General features: G+C 40.6%; 1 protein-coding gene across 1 annotated transcript in view; it reads right to left on the reverse strand.

Annotated features, from left to right (window-relative positions):
* Positions 1-22485, reverse strand: part of LOC127617094 (5-hydroxytryptamine receptor 4-like) — a 172476-nt gene that overhangs the window by 23131 nt on the left and 126860 nt on the right. The gene's annotated exons all lie outside the window — the stretch shown is intronic.

A 22485-nucleotide genomic window follows, 5' to 3' on the forward strand; every position in this document is an offset into this window, starting at 1 on the left:
TGTTTTGACCACTGGGTCAGATCCATCTGCTATTAGTTTTTTTCATGACCCTAATGAAACTCTCCCTGCTGAAAAATAAAATTGAGTGCTCTCCTAAAGGAACAACTCTTAGTTGCTACACTTAATTACTAGAGCACTTCATACAAGCCACTGCTCCTCTATAGTCAAGATAAAATGCAATTTCATGGCTAAAAGTGTTTTTGTAAACAAGTCACTGGCTCAGAGTCTCATAGCTAAATTCCTGAAGGTTCCTACAAAGATTATTTAGATTATGAAGTCTATGATTGTATAATGCTGTTTTTGGTGGAAAACAAAGTGGTTTATAATTAAATGGGTTATTAGAAATTGTTGTTTTAGTGGCAGTGTCTGAAAGGGAATGAATTAAGATAAATGAACGTATTATACATAACATGCAGGTCTCTGTTTTTCTGTGTAATATGAAAGTCAAGTACAAAGTCAAAACCTATTTATTTCTTCAAAATCTTACAGTTACCTTTGAAGGGCTGGCCGGTTTTTGGCTACAGCCTGTGCAATTTTAAAAATGTCTACTATATTTTTAAATATCTATTATATGTACACATGCAAACAAACACCTTACGTTGCATAATATTTTTCTTTTTCATCATCTTGCACCAATGAGCATTGTGTTTTTAAGACAGTTTCAAGTAAAAAAAAATAATTTAATTGCAACTTGAGACCCCTGCATTTTTTGTATTCTTTTGAACTCTGATTTGCTGTTTTTGAATGTATGAACGCATCATATGAAACGTCCTTTTTTTTTTTTTTAAAACGGCCCTTAATAAAACGCATTTGTTTTCAAATGACACAGTGCAATGTGTTCACATCACTCTTAATAAGACATTTGCCCAGCCAAACATCTTGTTAGACTCACGGCTCTGGTTTGGTTTAGATCCTTTGTCTCCAGTATCCTAGGTAGCCTGACCATTGATTTGCTATAATAACAGTTAAATTACCACAAGCTCTAGGTTCTAAATGTATCAAAGCTCTCAAAACATCAGCCTAGGCAATTAGAATAATATTGACGTCTGCTGTGGATTCACTCACAGCCCTGCGAGGTGCTCCTCTGAGGTAAGTTTGTGCACATCATGTCGAACAAAGCCAGTTCGTCTGGCACAGGGAGGAAATCATTCACTCTCCAAGCAGAATAATAATGCTCTCATTCACCAGTTGAATCTGAGAATTCCTTTCTAAAAGCCACCTCCTCACTTTAATGCAGCTATTGATCTTGAGAAATTTGGCAACTGAGAAGAAAAGAATCAAAAGTTTCAGAGGTGATGAGACATCATTGCTGGATGAAAACATGAGCGAAACTCAAATTACTGGTGAGGGATAATTTACTGAAATGCGTCTGCGAGGACTGCAGACTTAACATGGTGGACCCAGTGAGCAAGTGCTCATTAGAAGAAAAGCAGGAGCCTGTCTCATAGAAACAATTATGAGCAAACTGTACCTCAATCATAATGCTTACATCTCTTTTCAATGGTCTGATCTAGGGGTGGAAAGTATGACCAAAGTCATACATCAATGAATGAGCAATTTCCAGTATATTTCACAATGTAGTTATTAGTGCTGCACGTTTAATCATATCGCAATCACGATGTCAGCCTGTGCGATTATATGATGGCAAAATGCTGCGATTTTATTCAATAAATAAATGCATGTGTGGGCGTGACACCCCATTCTCTCTGAGAACTGTTTGCCCATTTTCTACACAGCTAATAAAAAGATGACCAGTCTATAATGATGACACGCGAGATGAAAGGAGCGCTGCAGCTCCAGTGTCTGATAGAAACACAGATCACAGCATGGCGATATATCTTTATTTCATCCTTAATTAAGCTTCAAATAATACGGGTGTGTGCCATGTAAATAAGCACAAACTCCAAAACTGCCATTCTCTGTGCAATCAGAGCTGCTTCAACCAGTCGCGGAAGAGACCCAATCTGAGCGGGAGTCGAGACTGGGAGAGATTTAAAGTTCCGCCGGCCAATACACACTATAACACGGAGACGCTCGTCTCTCACCCCCGCTGTCTGCCGCTCGCAACGCCATCATAATGAGATCATCATGATAAGATCAATCTTGTATGAAAAATGACACTAAAATTATAACAACAATAATATATATATATTGGTTTTGGATAGACAAGATTGACAAATGCTTATCACATTTACATTTATGCATTTGGCAGACGCTTTTTATCCAAAGCGACTTACAGTGCAATTATTACAGGGACAATCCCCCCAGAGCAACCTGGAGTTAAGTGCCTTGCTCAAGGACACAATGGTGGTGGCAGTGGGTTTCGAACCAGTGACCTTGCTGATTAACCTTGCTAGTTAACAGTACTGTGCTTTAGCCACTACACCACCACCACTCACTTATCAATAATACTCATTATATTTATATATTTATGGCTACAATGTCAACAGTTTTCATAGACTAAAACTACATAAAAAATGCCCAGACTTTGTCAAACAAAACGACTAAAAACAATAAATAGAAATAGGATAAGGTTGACCAAATATGATCAAAACTAAAAAGGATATTTGACACAGGATTAAGACTAAGATTAAATAAAAAAAACAATTGACCAAATTAACACTAGTATTCAGTTGCAAGGTCATTAGTAGTGTATTAACCCAAAGCCAACGTTTACATGTTTTTAACGTCACTTTTTTGATCAGTATGGTACCACCTCCGCCTCATTTTGAGCCAGGAAAAACCCTGGTTATATGGTGATATTTTGGCTTTAAGATAACCAACACTGAGCAAAGAGAGGTACTTTGCAAAATTAAAGTTACTACATCACGTGGCAACACGAAAAATGTATATCAGCACCTGAAACAGCACAGAGAAAAGTAGAAAAGTGAAATTTCAGAAAATGATCCACACACTGGACAAGAGATACCAGCGATAAGTAGAACTTTTTAAAAAGAGGATTTGGAAATACCAGTTGGTCATTTAAAAAAAAAAAAAAAACTACAACAATAATTGTTTGATTGAGTGAACCACACTTTTATATCCAGTTTCCTTTTCAAAAGAGTTTATACAAAGTATGTTACATCCTGCTTAAATGTCCCTGTTTGTTTGGCCAATCTTATTTTCATGAAAAATTGTATGTTCTTATTTATTTTTCTATTTTATTTAGGTGTAATATTGAGAAAATAACAAGTTCCCTTTACAAAAAGCTTCACTACGATGCTGCGCTTTTGCTAAGCGCTATGGGGAACAATCCTAGTTGTGACCGAGCTGAAATAATGTGTGTAACACGTCAATGAACATTGACCGGAATTTATAGCCTCGACTGATGCAATCATTAGATGCACCTGTGGCCAGGATATAAATGGATACGTCACCAAGTGTCGTCAGAAACTCTTTTTTCAGAGCGATTCTGTTTCTGTGTGTTTTACAAACCCTGTCAAAACTTTCTTTCCTCTGTTAGGGGATAGAATTGGTTGGTGCAGGTTGGTGCAGTGAACCTTTTTCTCTTTTCTCTTCTGTTTAGAAAATATTATATATATATATATATATATATATATATATATATATATATATATATATATATATATAAAAAGAAAAGAAAAAAAGAGAGAATGACTGAAAGCCGCAAACGATGTTTGTTTGGAGGAAGAGCATGCTGCTCTCGCGTTGCAGCAGGGCGGGTGCGAGCACTGCGATTTGCTTTAACAGGCAAAGTGCTTTGCGCTCGCCTCGCTTGCTTCCGGGAGTCAGCACTCACGAAAAAAAAAATTAAAAATAGTTTGTGAGGGCTCTTGCATTGGATTTGGCTGAGGAGCAAACAGACAGGTTGATCCCTTTCTCTCGCTATCTCCCCAAACCCAGCTGGTCCTTCACATGATCTCAACGCACGTTCCGATGCTTCTTCGGATCATGAGGAGGATCGCGATTCTCTTCCCGCCTCCGAGATTTCCATCCGCGATAAAAAATCTACGGAGGAATTGCTCGATGTTGTTACTCGTGCGGTTGCCAGATTGGACTGGCCGAAAAAGAGACCCACAAACCCTCCAAATTAGGGGATAGATTTTATCTTCTAGTCTAAGAAAGGGAATGCCTCATGAGTCCCTTCCCTTCTTTGATAACCTCCATGAAGAGGTGGGTGTTCAAGCCCAAGATGATGCCTGTCAAGATGGTCGTGTCTCAAGCCCTACAACTCGTTTGGCTGGTCACCATCGATCTTATGACGCACTTCTATACTTCATTTAGAAGTTCTGCCACAACATGGAAAGTTCCTGAGGTTCGCTTCCGGGGGCGAAGTCTTCCAGTGTCAGGTTCTTTCAATCGGCCTAGCCCTTTTTACCCGCACATTCACAATGCATGATGTAGCACTGGCTCCTTGTGACTCCGGGGCATCTGCATTCTGAATTATGTAGATGACTGGCTGATCCTAGCGCAGTTCCAGGAACTGTCAGTTCAGCACAGGGACATCGTCTTAGCTCATCTGTTTCTCTGGGGTTGAGGCTCAACGCCAATAAAAGCGTCCTCTCTCCCACTCAGAACACTGTCTATCGGGGCATTGTATGGAGTTCAATCACAATGCGGCACAACTGTCTCCCGCTAGGATTGAGTCCATTCAGATCACCCTGAGCAAAGTCAGGCTAGGTCAAGGTTGCACTGTTATCAGTATCAATGATTTCCAGGTCTCAGGGCGACCGCGTCCACGGTGATCCCTCTGGACCTTCTGCTCATGAGACCGTTTTTGTTGTGGCCCAAAGCCAGGGGATTTCTTCAAAGGGCCAAAACCCCTAGGCTAACAAGGGTTACGCGCCTCAGGCTTTGTTCCCTTTCTATGTGGTTCAGACCCCGGTTTTCTGCCTTGGGTCCCACTCTAGGTGCATATTGTTGTCGCAGGCTGCTAACGACAGACACCTCCCTGACGGGCAGGGTAGCGGCCTTAAGTGGTCGTCCAGCTTAAGGGGATAGGAGGGTCGTCAGCTCGGTTGTCACAGTCACTGTCTCGGGTTGACGGCTGTATTTCTGGCCCTGAAATACCTCCTCCTGAGGCTGCCATGTCTTGGTGCGGGTGGACAATACAGCGGTAGCCTATTACGTAAATCATCAAGCAGACCCACGTTCTTGTCAGCTGTATTTTTGATGCATCGGATTCTCCTTAGGGCCCTCCTTAGGCAAGCTCCTGTCACTCAGGTCAGTTATATCCGTGGATGCCCGTATGTGGGAGCAGATTTACTGTCCAGACAGAAAATACCAACGGGGGAGTTAAGAACTCCACCCTAAGGTAGTAGTTGCCCAGAGTTCGCCAGCAAGGGTTTTTGCCTCTTACTGATAACGCCACGCTGGCCGAACAGGGCTTGGTTCTCGGAGCTAATTTCTTCCCTCGACAGCGTTTCCTTCTAATAAAGTTCATATTACAGAACCAGCTAACTGCCAGTTTGCTTCAGTTCTGGATTTTCTGTAGAAAGAACTGTCAGCGGGCACTTGCCTCACCACTGCCAGGTTCTATGTGGCCACTGCGGTTTGCCACGGCTTGGTGGGTGGGGTGCCCTCAAAGAGGCATCCTCATTATTGCCCGGCCAACGAGGCAGCGGTCAAGCTTCAGCCAGTAGGTTTTAGGGCGCACTCTACCAGAGGGCTCTCCTCCTCTAAAACCTTGGCTAGAGGTCTCCCTCTGCAGCAAGTTTGTGATGCGGCAGGTTGTCCTCTCCGCACACATTCATTGGACTTTTTTAGTTTGGATGTTCTGCACTCCGGGCTCTTATGCCCTTGAGTCGACATCTCAACTCATGCCTGAACAAGTTTGTGATGCGGCAGGCTGGTCCTCTCCACTCACATTCATCAGTTTTTATGACAAGTTTGTGATGCGATAGGGTTCTCTTCACACACATTCATCGAACTTTATGGGTTAGATGCTTTGCTACTCCGGACTCTTATGTCCTTGAGTCGACATCTCAGCCCATGCCTAAACAAGTTTGTGATGCGGCAGGTTGTCCTCTCCGCACACATTCATTGGACTTTTATGGTCTGGATGTTCTGCACTCCGGGCTCTTATGCCCTTGAGTCGACATCTTAGCTCATGCCTGAACAAGTTTGTGATGCGGCAGGCTGGTCCTCTCCGCACACATTCATCAAAATTTTATGGTTTAGATGTTTATGCTACTCCGGGCTCTTATGCCCTTGAGTCAACATCTCAAGCTCATGTCTGAGACCTCTCGCGTTTTTGTGAGTACACTGCACAACCGTAGGGGTCCGGACAGCCCCCAGTGCGGCGGCGTGGGTATTGCATTCCCCATAGCGCTTAGCAAAAGTGCAGCATCATAGTGAAGCTTTTTGTAAAGGGAACGTCTCGGGTTACATGTGTAACCCTTGTTCCCTGAAAAAAGCGGAACGAGATGCTGCGCTTCTTTGCCGCACTGGGACGTCCCAGGACTGCTCTTCAAAAAGAAGTATCTGACGGCAACTGGTGACGTATCCATTTATAGCCTGACCGCAGGTGCATCTAATGATTACATCAGCCGAGGCTATAAATTCCGGTCAATGTTCATTGACATGTTACACACATTATTTCAGCTCGGTCACAACTAGGATTGTTCCCCATAGCGCTTAGCAAAAGCGCAGCATCTCGTTCCGCTTTTTTCAGGGAACAAGGGTTACACATGTAACCCGAGACGTTTGCAGTAATGCAAAGATATTATTATTTAATTTTGTAAAAAATATAATTTTAATTTGAAAACAGTGTTCATTTATAGTGTGTTTTGTAGCTAGTTTGCGTGTTTAAGTTGATTAAAATACACATTTCAGGATTATCAGTAATCTATTTGTGCATTTTCCTTGATAACCATGCAAGTTGACTCATGATACCATTTGTTTATTATATCGCAATCGCATATCACTATATTAGCCTCAATAATCGCAATATGATATTTTCCCCAAATCATGCAGCCTAATAGTTATTATGTAAATATTTAATAATAATTTGGTAAACAATAATATAAAAATACCTTAAAACAATGAATGAAAATTCTGGCATCTGTACAATACAGCTGCTGCATCGGTACAAAAACAGCTGCTTAAATGAAGTAACACTCAAGTTAAAAACAAAAGACACAAATCTATAAAACAGCTCTGGTCCTGAATCTTGAATGCACATCACAGACTGGTCAAGACTCTAAAATCTGATTGGATGAACCACGTTCAAAGAGACTGTAAAATAGCTGATATACACATACAAACCTGTGACCGCACATCAGTTGAATTCTATATTGAATTGTGCTAAATATTCAGCCATTATCCAGAGAGAACTGACTCTAATTAGAGAGACCCGACTCTAGCTAAAACAGACTTTCCACCTTCTCTTGATTTGCTGGATGCAAAAAACTTAATTAAAGTAGATTTTTACATTTTCTGAAGAAAATGTTATGTAGTGTTTGTTTATGCAAAACTTGCTGCCAAAATTCAGAAGCATCATTAGTGAATATGATCCATATGTTTTAGAATACTAAATTAATTACAATTCACAGAGCCAGCTGTAAACAAAAAAGCTATCACTAAATCATGAAAAAGTCATGATGAGTGAACAGAATAGATCTGCATTAACAAACACAGGTAAAGCATGCAAACTATGAAGCCTTTTAAATTGCTGATGACAACCATTGGATCATTTGTTCACTGTACACCCAGCATATAAAAATATGACCAAATGCCACACTAAAAGAAAACTTGCAGTGATAGGAGAAAAGAAAAGACTCACTTGAGAATTCCCTAAGCACTAGACAGGAACAGGTCTAGTGTTGCAGAACCAGAGAAGCAGTTTGGAGGCAGAGGAGCAGCCACTGGAGCAAAAAAAGGACAGGGGGCAGTAGAGGGCAGCACACATGGAGGACAGAGAGGAAAAAGAGGAGAAAGAGGAGGAGAGAACAGGAAAAGCAGATTATTTACTGTAAGTCCTGATTGATACAATCCATAATCAGACAATGAAAACCATAAGAGTGAGAACTAGAAAATGAAAGATTATCAAACTTGGAATGTTGACTTGACAAAGCCTTCACTGAAAGTTTAATAAAAGTTTACAGTAAAATAGGCATAGTGATAGATAGATGGACAGACAACAGATAGAACAACAGATGGATGGATAGATGATAGACAGACAGACAGAACAGACAGACAGACAGACAGACAGACAGACAGACAGACAGACAGACAGATAGATAGATAGATAGATAGATAGATAGATAGATAGATAGATAGATAGATAGATAGATAGATCTGATTGATTACATAATGAGAGTGAGAGTGACTGAAAGAAAACACAGGGAAGAAAGAAATATAAATCTGTAACATTATACTTATAATTAGGAAAATCTGTTTCACTGAACTGCTATTCTTTGGGGTGATGTAACTGATGATTATTGATATTGTTTGTTTCTTGATTGAAAAAAAAAAGTTATTGTAATAAAAGAAATTGACAAGAAATAAACAATGAAAACACATGCAAGGTTATGTGTTTTGGGGATAGTATTGAACAGATTATGATGATTTTGAATTAACACCATTTAAAAAATTATGTTGATCATGAAAACAGCGCAATAGTTTGAGGGCATAGTTTTACACCTGATCTTATTTCAATCTACACAAAGAATTTGGGCACTATATCCATCAATAAGAAAGTTAACAAATTTAGTACAGTTTGTCCAATATTTGAATGAAAACACTTCTCAATAAGCAACTGGGCTGACAGATTGCAGTGACTTTTATGTACTATATCATTTTTTTTCAGGTTTTAAGTTGGTGATACTTACAATTGATCATATCTTTGGTTCCTCATTTGTTGGATTTATAGTGTGCTCATAACACAGATTACTCAAACACTTAGGCTTGCAGTCGACCCAAGAATGATTGCTTGACTCACTGTGCTGCCTCTCATAAAGGTTATGGATCAACATTCACTGTTCAGTCAATGACACCACTTATGTATGTGTGCTATAAATCAAACAGAGCTGACGCATAGACTTCTAGATACTCATAATGAAATCCTAACCCAAATCTTCAAAAAGTCTGGCATTAATACATACAAGTGCAAATCAACTATTCCTACACAAACTGAGCCAGGCATGATAAATAGCAGTGGGCAGATGCACACTGGAGTACTCTGAAGGTGCATTATGGGTAAAGTCCTCCATCTCAGACATCACATATTAGATTGGTGCATTTTAATATCATCTCACGTCACCAGTGAAAGCATGGCCAGTTTCATATTAAGATTGACAACTAGACTTGTATTTCAGGATGGAAAAACCAGTGCTTGCAAAATGAAATAATGTTTATTTTTAGGTAAGTATAGGTTTTAGGTTTTGGTTCTGTGCCAGTGAAATGCCACATTGGAGCCACCATAGCTGTTATTATGACAGTGCATGTCAGAATGTGACACAATATTTACAGTGTAAATAAAGTAAGCTAAGTAAGAAAAGATTAGTCACAATTCAGTAAATAAAAGCAAGAATAAAGACCAATCACAATTCAGCATGCAAATATTACAATCATATTATTTCTAATGGTTAGAAATTAATTACATTTATAGGCAAATATGACTAGATTTGTCAATAATTTGTCCGGGTAATATTTCACCCCTCAAAATAAACAAATAAATAATAAAGAAAGAAATATATATTTTTCGCATAAATAAAATAAAACCCTTTTTATTCTTTTGCATTTTGAAAATATTTTCAGACAATTAAGCACATTTCTCCACAAAATTATCATTACCGTACTGTAAATCTCATTATTAATACTGTAAAGCAATAAATAAACAAAACTGAATAAATAATTATAAATTGTTTCAATTCTAAAGTATAAATCATGGTAGTATTTCTTGTCCTGTCTTTAGCTTGTTAATATACAATCATAAAGAAAAAAAACATTTTAGTAATAAATTCTGTAATTCTGTAATCACCACTGAAAAATTAGAATATGGGGGAACTCAAATGTAAAATGTCTGGATAATGTCACAATGCAAAAAATAATAGGCTTCATTTTCTTTATGCAAAATAAAAAATCTTATTTTTCTTTTGAAATAAGGGTGAAATGGACTGGGCCCATATTCACAAAAAATGTTAAGGATAAAAGTAGCTCCTGCTGTAAGTTAGAAATTTAGGTGCAACTCCTAAAACTTGGGGGCATGTCACTCCTCGTTTTAGGAAATTTTTCATCATAAAGTAATTAATAAATAATTTTTACATTTAAAGTAGCTCCTAATCCCACAACAACTTAGAAGTCATCCTGAGGTCACTTAAATCCCAAACACCCTGTCTACACCGGACATGGTGGCGCATCACAAGCAGTAGAGCCCCATTTTAATCAAGGATGCTGTCTAAACTGGAAGCGTCCGTTGCGGCACGTCCAACGCCAATAAATGGGTGTCACGTTCCATTTTACGATGCATGTGCTGGCGCTACTACACAAATTAAATGGTTTAGAACATTTGTGTCGATGCTTCCAGTGTAGAATCATCTACATCATCTACAGCAGTGGCGCGGACACTCTCCCGGGGGGGGCGCGAGTAGGCTACGATGGAATTTTTGGGGCACATTTTTTTTATCACTAAACTACTGTCATAAAAAGTTATAGTTTTGTATATACATAACTCCTGAATAAAAATTAAAATGTGTTTGGACTGATGTAAAAGTTTTGAACAAATTTGATTGGTTTGTCGATAGTGAGTGCAAATGCAGGTGATAAGCATAAGCGGTTTCATTAAGCGAGTCATTGAGTCGTTCATTCAAACGCTTCGTTCAAATGGCCGATTCATCAAGAATGAGACAGATGTTTGTGAATGAGTCATTGAATCTTTGACTCAACCGATTCGTTCACAACACTGAATCATTCAAAACACGATTGAGTATTGCTGTGAGATGCGCTATGCTAAATAAATAACAATACATTGTTGTAACAGCAATATCTCCAAGTTTTGTTTTTCACTGTAAAAATGTCATGATTTGCCAATGCAAAGAGAGTGCCGCCACCTTTTCCCACTTCAAGCACTGATTATAACACAAACAAATCATCCTCCTGGCGGCTTTTTTTTTTGTTGTCAAAAGCGACAAATCCAGCGACTTTTACTGGTGTTTTTGGAGACTTTTGTGGTGTTTGGAGACTCGAAAGCACGAATCACTCTGCAGTTAGGCCTACTGTGCTCAACGAACAGCGGGTGCTGCCGTGAGCCCCTCTCGCGTCCAAAAGCACTCACAGGCGGTCAGTCTCTCAGTAGCCTCGCGCAGCAGTCAGAGCAGAGAGGAGACACACACCCCTCCACGTCCAGGCTGCAAATGAATCGCGCATGCGCATGGCCGCCGCCGTTCCCTCACTGGCTTACAGAGCGGGGTATAAATGTAAATGTTCACTCACTCTCACACAAAAATAAATCACAGCATTTAAATTGACTCACGACATAGCTTTCCATTCACTCTAGTCTCTTGCCAAATTCACTTGTGCCAGCTCTCGCTAGTCTTATCAATCTCGATTTACATAGGCCTTTACTACAAAACCCCAACAGTCTTTTTAAAGACTAAACCCACAAACATTCTTTTTTAAGATTAGATCAAATCTCAGCCCTAGCCAGTATTTTTTTTTTAACTGCTAGGCAGTAGCTACAATTAGCTAAAACTACCCACACGACTAAGACACACACACACACACACACACACACACACACACACACACACACACACACACACACACTGACGAGGACTACAATCGTTAATTATTAAAATAAAATCAGAATTGTCTGCAAAATAATTATTTTGTTCGTTTAATTAAAGATTGTGCCTAAGTCCCGACTGATTAGCCCCTGATACGTCTCTCAACATACACCACACACACAGTTACATATTGCCTAAACTTTATTGAAAACACATAAAAATGGAGAAATTTCTTGTGAGGACCAACAAGCCAACCGGACGCACCACCAGCTGCAAAAAGCTTCGAAGGTACGATGAAGCATACCTGCAATTTGGGTTTACAGTCACGGCTGATCTGAGACCTCAGTGTGTCGTGTGTGCCGAGGTGCTGGCAAACGACACTATAAAGCCCTGCAAATTAAAAAGGCACCTCGAAACAAATTAAAAATTAATTAAAAATAAACCAGCTGAATATTTTAAAAGAAAGCTTGATGGCCTCCATCAGCAACAGGCAACCATTTCAGTGCACAGCACTGTGTCTAAACAGTGTTTGGAGGCATCGTATGTAGTGGCCAAAAGGATCGGTAAACTGGGTAAACCGCATACAATCGCCGAGACTCTCATTTTGCCGGCAGCGCAAGACGTGCAGAATAATGATAGGCGATAGTGCAGCAGCCAAACTCGGTGCAGTACCACTGTCCAATGACACAGTCGCTAGGAGAATTGTAGACATGTCCAATGATATCAGAGAGCAACTGATAGAGTTCGTAAAAAGAGTCCTTACTACACGCTGCAGCTGGAACGAATCCACTGATATTGCTGGGCAGGCACAGCTCCTCACCTATGTCAGGTATCTGCGGGACAAGGCGATTGAGGAGGATGTCCTGTTTTGCCGGCCTCTTCAGTCGCACACTACAGGAGAAGCCATTTTCAATGTCCTTGATATTTTTATCCGTGAAAATGGTTTGGCTTGGGACCGATGCGTTGGCCTATGCACGGATGGAGCGCAGGCAATGACGGGGCGTGAGCGTGGCCTAGCTGCTCGCGTTCAGCAAGTAGCTCCACTTGTGAAAACACAAGTGGAGCTTGACACATTGCATGGTCCATTGCGAAGCACTAGCTGCTAAAAAAATGCCGGTTCTCTTTGACTCCGTGCTGAACCAATCCGTGAAAATAATAAATCTCATCAAATCACGGCCGCTAAACTCTCGCTTGTTTGGGGTCCTCTGCCAGGAGATGGGGTCAGGGCATGAACAGCTGCTTCTGCACACTGAAGTTCGCTGGCTCTCCAGGGGGCGGGTGTTACAGCGGTTGTATAAGCTGTGAGAGGAGGTGAAGTGGTTTTTGACAGAAATCAAATCAGATCTGGCGAAGCATCTGGATGACACTATGTGGCTTGCGTCTCTGTCCTATTTGGTCAATATATTTGACCGCTTGAATGGCCTCAACCTGTCTTTGCAAGGCCGTGAAACTCATATTTTGCTAGATTTCTGGCATGGCCGCATCAGTCGAGGGAACTGCGACATGTTCCCCAGCCTTGCAGACTTTATCACTGATGCAGGCACGTCACACGATTTCTCCTCCCTATTTCAATCAGCGTCTGATTACCTGTCAGCAATGAGAAAACAATTTGCGACGTACTTTAAAGAGGATTATCGCTCTTTTGCATGGGTTCGAGATCCATTTGTGTTCACAGCAAACGAGCTATCAATTGATATGCAGGAACAGCTTATTGAGCTGAAGAGTGACAGCAGACTGAAGGAACTCTTTAGCTCCTGCCCTCTTTCGTCATTCTGGGCAGCATTGATGCAGGAATACCCTGAACTCTGTGACGTCGCCTTGAAGATTCTCCTTCCTTTCGCGTCGACATATTTGTGTGAGGCAGGATTCTCAAAAATGACTGCACTCAAAACGAAATACCGCAATCATGCACAAATCGAGGATGATTTGAGGCTATGTTTATCAAACATTGAGCCAAGAATTGAGGATCTTTGCAAGGCAAAGCAGGCTCAGGTCTCACATTAACATCACCTACCAGCAAGCTTCTATAAAAATGCAGATGATGCCTACTATTAGGCCTAGTAATAATAACAATAATAAAGCATAAATTAATATCAGAGGTCTGGTGCCAATTCCCAATTATAGCAATAGCCTAGTAATGATAATAGGCCTACTGATGATGATAATAATAATATTAATAATAATAATAATAATAACAACAATAAAGCATGTAACCTCATATAATTATACAGCAATAGCCTAGTAATGATGATAGGCCTACTACTACTCATAATAATAATAATAATGCCTGCAAGCTCACATTAGAAGTCTGGTGCTACTGCCAATTATAATAATAATAATAATAATAATAATAATAATAATAATAATAACAACAATAAAGCATGGGGCGGGGCGGGGGGCACTGGGACCCCAACTGCAATGAACCAGCTTTGGGGGGGCCCAGCTTGCAAAAGGTTGAGAACCCCTGATCTACAGTATCAAACATAAATGCCATCTACAGGCCGAACATCAGTTTTCCTGCAGATGTGTGCTCACTACAGAGTAACAAGTTGGCATTCATAGCCATTTCTGGGCTACAGTGTAGTTGATACAATAGCGGTTCCATGTTTACCAATCACTTTGTTTGATTTAAAAAAGCACACTCATAAAACTTCACATCATCCATAGCAACTCCACCGTTACCCTTACCTTAAGATTTCCCCCAATTCCTTAATAAAACTTGCTTTTAGCATTTTTGTTATTTAGTTTTAAGCAACCACTTTTAGCTAAGAACTCTTTGGAGAACTTCTAGTGGTAAGATAAAAATCACTGTGAATACGAGCCCTGGGCATATTTTGATGAAGTTCACTATAACTGGGTCAATTCTTAAATCATCTTGATTAAGGAAGTAGAACATGTGGCAAATGTTTACTAGATTTATTGAGAGCACAAACAAACCATCATTTTATAATTGAATCAGATTAACCATTTACAATATAAGTACTGTTATACTGTTTTTGTAGCATTAGTGTCCTGACAGTACCAATCAGAATAATACTCACTTAAAATCACAGACATTGTTTCCATCCTCTCTGGGCATTTCGTTTGATCTGTCAGTTCCTGGTTTATTCCGAGGAAGTTTATTGTCAAAGAGAAAAACCCTCTAGGCGTGCTGCTCGGCTGTATCCGAACACTGGTAAGAGCTGACATATGTGTGGTATTGTTTCAGGCTGAGGGTTGTTGAAGAAAACATCCTGTTCTGAGTGAAACAGTGTTGCGTGATCGCTCATGCCTGGTAACTTGTGCTTATCATCAAAATCCAGAGCCAACAGTGGGAAAATATTTATTACTAATAATCAAATTCAAAACCAATACGATGGCCTAAAGATAAGCTGATCTACGGCGATGACATGTATAGCCCATACAAATATTTTATGGTTCTCTCTTATGATGCACATTGATAATCTTTTACGTAGTCTATTGCTAAAGTAATAAATTGTAATAAAAATATATTTTACCATATCCCTGGTTTAAAATAAAACATGGTTAATACCTCAATATTAATGTTAAAATATTTACAGGCAAAACACTGCAAGCTGGACATTTAATTGGGGCTGGAGACAATAATCGTAACTTTAAAATATGATGCTTGACTTTAAACTGGCATTTACTCTGTGAATGTGGAATGCTCAATTAGATTGTTAAGTTTGCTTCTGAATGGCTGATGGCATGCACAAAAGGCCAGCTGTCATCACCACATCAGTGTGTTGTGCCATGAAACGCAGGTCCATCATTTCAGACAGGACTCAACATACTTGCGCAGAGACATGCATGCAATACTTCGCTAAATCCCATATATCACCGCAGCTCAAGCGCAGCTAATGTCTAAAATTGCTGTTAGTTTTAGCAACACCACCTGGGTGTTAAGTAGCTAACTTCTGCTTCACATGCACTTCTTGTGCTAACGTTTGCACAGTGTAAATCTTCCTGGCCTATCAAGAACACAAGCTTTCAGATCTTGGGGCCCTTACGAATTACTCTCCTCCTCTATACATACCTTAAAGGCTGTTTAAAAAGAACACAATCTTTTGTACAAAAGCAGTTAGATGCAGCACAATGGAATGAGATAAACACAGGGTTCTGAAGTTGCATTTTAAAAGTTTACTTGACATGGCATCTTAAAAACTGCACAACAGTGAAAGATGTCCATTTAGCATGTTTACATAGAAAAACAAAACTAGAATGTTTATGTTATAATCATTGCAGTTGCCTGCTTGCAGTGTAGATGAGAATTTTCTAGTTTTGTCATCAAGGTTGGGTGTCCATCTAAGCACAAGACTCATCATTCAGGAAATTTGAAATTTGCTGATTGGTTCAATGTTATATTCACTGTGCCTTATCATATGTTTGAAGGATTGACATGTCAAACGAATCCCAGCAAGCTGCGTGAAAATATACAGGATCCCGTGTTATATCAAGGTTTCATGCCTTCCTAGACCTAATTTAAAATATACCTCAATCACCTCATCTCTCAAAACCCTCTAATGTGATGAGTGCATAATGTGTTTATATAATTACACAATCTCTGCAAGTTGCTTTATGGAGTAGATGTTGAGGTAAACAATCAGTGGAACATACTTTGATGCAGTCTGTCAGAAATGATTGGCCTACCTCATTATGCCAACCATAACTTTCACATATAAATTTTAATAGGGAAAATGTTTGGCATGCTGTAAGAGCCAGAGACCACAGCCCAACACAAACAAGCCCTTTCAGTGCAGCAGACATTACTGTTAGTTCTCTGCCTGACCGCCATAAACTGACTCTCCCAAAAGCTGCCATATTCTTTGAGCCAGGTATCCATGACTGTCCCGGGAGAGTCATAGTTACAGTAAAATTATGAATCCAATATATCAAATATAGTGCTGATGTTAGAGCAGGGGCCCTAGAGCATTTCTGTAATTAAGTTTCCACAACTCTGCATTTTTCTAAATTGCTGTTGTTTTATTTTAAAATAAAACCTGTTAATTGTAATAATCAGCCCAAACATTGTAAGATGCTTAGTGAATATTTCTGCTTGTGTTTAATTAGTTAAAAAGCATTATCAAATTAAAAAGGACGCATCAGAAAATCAGATCAATTCTTTTTTTATCTTTTTTTTATCTTGATCCAAATTTAGGAGCACTGTACAACAGTTGAAGTTAAGTGAATAGCTGTGTGACTGGGGCCTTGACTGGAGTCAGCATTAAATCAAAAATGGACCCTATTTACCTTCTTAATACACATTCTTTCTTATGCACAATTCATTGGTGCACGTTATTACAAAGAAAAAAAACCTTTGTAATATTTCAAAAAAATTACCACCTCTGACTCTGACACTACTTTCATTTTTAGGCTGATATCACCAAAACCTTTTGTTTTTCAGTCCCTCCCCTCCAAACACCTAGATCCATTCTGGTTTGTAACTCCCACTTTTTACAATCCAATAAATTCCCAAAAGATAAAATCAAGTCCTGTCTTACATGCATAACTCAGAAATATGTTGGATTATAAAAGAAAAATAGGTTAGAACGCTTTGAACGTTTCATGTTGTCATTATTTCACCGCTCTCGTTACCAATACCTGCACTTTGAATTGAGAATGTTAATTTGGGATTAACAAACTAAACCTTGGCTGTTAATCCATGACAATAGTCCAGTGCACAAGACAAGCATTAAATTGACCAGGAACTGGTAAGTCTGCATGTGATCATTAAAGCCTGACATCTACATCTAAATTAATGCTACTACATGCCACAATTTTAAAGCCTGACATCTACAACTAAAGTAATGCTACTACATGCCACAATTTTAATTTGATTAATTGTCCATTTCAGTGTACAAGTGTTACGAATGGAGGCAGCGAAGCAGACGAGGAGATGGGGATCCAATCGCAGTTCAACTTTATTAAGTAAATAAACAGGAAAAACACAAAACACGGGAACAAAGGAAAAACCCTCAATGGGGAAATAAAACATAAAACTAGAACACGGGCAGGGAACACATACCAGGCTAACAACAACATTCAATGAACGACAAGGGGTGAACAAAAAGCAGGGCTTAAATACACAGTGAGTGATGACTGAATAAGATACAGGTGAAACAATGAACAAAATGGCAGTGAAGATGGCAGGTGGATTCTGGGAAGTGTAGTTCTAAACAATGACAAGTGAACACGAAGGCTAACCAAAAGACAAAAGTGAAAACTAAGGAATGCAAAGGTGGCAGACAAAGGGCAACAGTGAAACAAGACAAGGAATTCCTAACATAGCCCCCCCTCAAGGATCGGATTCCAGACAATCAACATAAAACAAAAAATGTCCATTGACTGGGGGCTTGTGGTGGGCAGACAGACCAAGGGGGGCAACGACGGGCAGACAGGCAGTCCAGGGGGCAACGAAAGGTAGACAGGAAGTCCAAGGGGGCACAAAGGGCAGGCAGGAAGTCCAAAGGGGCACAGATGGCAGGCAGGAAGTCCAAGGGGGCACAGATGGCAGGCAGGAAGTCCAAGGGGGCACAGATGGCAGGCAGGAAGTTCAAGGGGGCACAAAGGGCAAGGACAGGTTCAGGTGGTCTGGGAGCTGGCCACCGGGCAAGGACAGGTTTGGGGAACCTGGGAGGAGGCCACTGGACAGGGACTGGGTCAGGAGGCCTGGGAGGAGGCCACAGGACAGGGACTGGGTCTGGGGGCCTGGGAGGAGGCCACAGGACGGGAACAGGGTCAGGAGGCCTGGGAGGAGGCCACAGGACAGGGACTGGTCAGGGGGCCTGGGAAGAGGCCACAGGACGGGAACAGGGTCAGGAGGCCTGGGAGGAGGCCACAGGACAGGGACTGGGTCAGGAGGCCTGGGAGGAGGCCACAGGACAGGGACTGGGTCAGGAGGTCTGGGAGGAGGCCACAGGACAGGGACTGGGTCAGGGGGCCTTGGAAGAGGCCACAAAGGCGGTGACCTGGAAGGCTCGGGAGGCGGAGCCGAGGGAGGCTCAGCTGAGGGAGGCTCTGGAGGCGGAGCTGAGGGAGGCTCTGGAGGCTCAGAGGCCTCAGGGGGCGGAGCCGTGGGCATTTTAAAGATGTCGTGTGTCAGTCATACTACGCGCTGGTATGGGATAGAGTCGGTGCTCGGTACTACCTGTTCTGCTGAAACACTGGTATTATTACATCTTTTTTTATTTTGTATCAACTTAGTACCGAAGTACTGGTACTTTTGACAACACTACTACTGATTATTAATGTAAGAGCTGCAGATGTCTATTAGACAGATGGATTATTCACAAAACACATTAGAGTATTAAGTATACAAATGTATTTATAATACACACAGATGTTGAACAGCAACACTGAGCTTATATGTCAACTGTGCAATGACTCTCTATGCTTACAGACAAATAAAAAAAATTCCCAGTCAACTGCACTGCGAGAACATTCAGTGCTCTCAGATTATAATCCATCACAATATGTGATGTCTGTTGTGCATTTTTGCAAAATAGCAGGATTTGGAAATTCAGAACAGTAACAAAGAGAAAATATTGTGACAATTTTCAACAATCTACCAAATGGTGAGAGTCACTACCCTAAGGGGAAGTGGATTTTAGTATACTATACTGTTGCATGATTCTAACAACACCAAATGATGTTCATGTTTTGGGTAAAAGACAAGTAAGGATGTCCAAGATTATGTGTCAATATCTCCGAAATCTTGCTGGTTAAAAAAAGTATGACATTTTCAGCTACAGTTTGATTTAATCATCCTAAAATTGTCAAGTGGTGTATTTTCCTTACATCTTGAATAAACGTGAGTGTACACATCTTAATCATTATTTAAAAAAATAAAAAATAAACAATACAAATATGTAAAAAAACAAATCTGTTAAAAAGACTTCACAAATTATATTGACCTATAAATATTAGGCTGTTAAGTTCCCTATCTGTCACTCACTCAACGTTGTGTTGATGTAGTGACACTAGGGGTTGCCCTTGGCAGCCCCAAACACCTCTGACCTTTGAGAAAAGGCCAATTGGAATTGGCGAGTGGAATTTGCATGCCACTCCCCCAGACGTACCAATATAAAAGGGGCTGGCTCGCAAACACTTATTTGAGGCCAACACGGGTTTGAGGAAGTGTTGGTTAGCACTGGGGGCGATTTGGGGACCCCAATGAGAGCCACTCCACCGGGTAACCACCACGGACCTCCCATTTCCAAGGACACTCATTTGCCCTGGTCGAGTTCAGTGATGAGACTTCCTGCTCGTCTCAGGGCGAGTTCACAATCTCATTCGTGCCCCGCCCCAGTTCCTTTATTCCCGGAGGTGCACAAGGACCTCACAAGGTCGTGGCAGGCACCTTTTACTGCCCGGACCCGATCTCTGAGCTCCTCCGCTCTCACTACCCTCGATGGTACCCCAGGAACTCGGCGATTCCCCAGGTGGATATGGCGGATGCGATGCACCTGTGTCCACAAAAGGCCGCAACCTAGCGGAACCGTCCGAGACTCCTATCCAGGGCCTGTAAGCTTACATCGTCAATGGTGTTCCGCTGGACAGGCCACCTCCGCCTCCTGCAGGTGCACCAAGCCAAGGTGCTAAGAGATCTGCATGAGGGTAGTTCTAGTGGAGTGTGGCGGCCTCCTGGGCCCCGATCAATGGTGCCACTTTAGCAGACATTGTAGAGCAGTGGGCTGGGCAACACCCAACACCTTTGCGAGGTTCTACAATCTCCAGGTTGAGCTGATTTCGTTCTGTGTGTTGACAGGTAAGAACAGGTAACTTTGCGGGACAACTGGCCAGGTGTACCGCTTGCGTATAGCGCCTTTCCCCTCCTGGAGGGGGAGACATTCGTGTTTTACCCCCCAGTCGTGTTCACGAAGTCCAGGAACCTGGATGTCCTTCCTGCTTAGCCCTTTGGCAGGCGAGTTTGTGGTGGTTTGCTGGCCCTGTACTGGGGTAGTTGCTCCACATGCGCTGGTTGCCTGTATGTAACACCTTGTGATGTATTTTTCTCTCAGCAAAAAAACCTGAATGAGTGGTTGCTAGCCAGCTCTTTTTATACTTGTATGTCTGGGGGAGTGGCATGCAAATTCCACTCGACAATTCCCATTGGCCTTTTCTCAAAGATAAGATGTGTTTGGGGCTCCAATTAATTATCATTAATAATAATATATGAACAAAACTTAGGAAATAAAACTGCACAACTACTTAAAATCTTTTATTAGCAAGAAATGTATACATATTCTTCTTCATTAAGATCTCTGGATGGTAACCGGAATACTTTATTCTCTCACAAAAAAAATCTAAAGAATATTTATAATTTAGAAATTAAAAATTTTTTTATCACAGAAGTGGTGTTATCAAGTTATTATCTTTAATCTGAATTTTTATTAGATTATTTAAAAAAAAGACAAAATATTTGCCACGTCATTGACTCATTTACACTACATTGCTGATGACTTTATCTGTGAATAAATTAATCATATCTTGGCAAGACTTGAATACATGTTTGACACTGCTAATTCTAACCATTAAGATAAGAACACATTCAGACAGAACCCAGATGACCTTCAATACTCAGACGAGTATAACTTCTCCATGTTGCACTGTGGGTGAACAGGCTAAATAATTAAGATGGAAGACAGCAGGCCTGTATTTAGATCTGTGTCATCTATGTTAATCTGCCTGGATCCTCCCAAAATAATTTGCCTCTCCCACAATTTATGCCTCCAGCGTCTGCGGCAGAGCTACGGCTCTCCAAAGCAGCTGCCCCAAAAATCCCTACATACTTCACTCCAATGTTTATCAGCCAGATTAACATGCTGACATCCCCGCCATTTGGAAACAGTTGTGATTTATGTCCCGGGCAGGTTTCCAAGGACCTTGGGAAACAAAGAGTGGTAGGACATATTGAAGAGCCTATATGGTCATTTGCAACACCCTATCTGGACCTGTTTTATCAGTGGAACTTGCTTAGACAACACGTCTGTGGTGGAGAGGCCTTTGAAAAGTTTGAAACATAGGTTCATTGTTCAAGCAGCGTGAACAACCCACGTCACTGATCTTGCGAGTTTGTATGCTATGGAGGTCTGGCAGACAACATTGATCTCTTATTATATAGACATTTGCAGTGAATAATTTATGCAAAGAAGCATCCCTGGTATCTGTATTAGTTAACAAAGTTCAATGCATTAGTAGTATCTAAAGCTTTTACAGTATATCTAAAGCTTGTAGCTGTGACATTTTAGTTATAGATATGACATGAACTGTACAGTGATGTTTGCTTAAAGTCCACTAAGTAATTTGTCATTTATTGGCTCGTTTGAAATCAGCAGAGGAAAAAATTTGGACACTTCCCACTTCTCATAGTAGGATGCATTTGAAACACTGATGCTTTAACATGAATATGGATTTCATGAACAACAATTTGTTCTACCTATTATTTAATTCTGAGGAAATCTGTGTCTTTTTAAAAGTGTTCAGTTAAATAAAGACATGTAGAAATACAGTATTTGTTTTCCTAAACAAGCAATACAACAGTGGCCTTTGACTTTAATGATGCTCATCTGCATTGATGCAGCATCACGCAAAAGTAGGGGTGTAATGATTCACTTATCTCAAAATGTGGTTCACGATACTTAACTCATGGTTCGGTTCGGTTCACAATTTTTTAAACTAAGCCTGAATCAAGAAAAGATAAGATTGAAAGTTTCTTCTTCTTCTTCTTCTTCTTCTTCTTCTTCTTATTATTATTATTATTATTATTGTTATTACTTTAAATTATGGCTGTCAATCG

Source organism: Xyrauchen texanus, chromosome 23 (assembly GCF_025860055.1).
Source record: "Xyrauchen texanus isolate HMW12.3.18 chromosome 23, RBS_HiC_50CHRs, whole genome shotgun sequence".
NCBI classification, from domain to species: Eukaryota; Metazoa; Chordata; class Actinopteri; order Cypriniformes; family Catostomidae; genus Xyrauchen; species Xyrauchen texanus.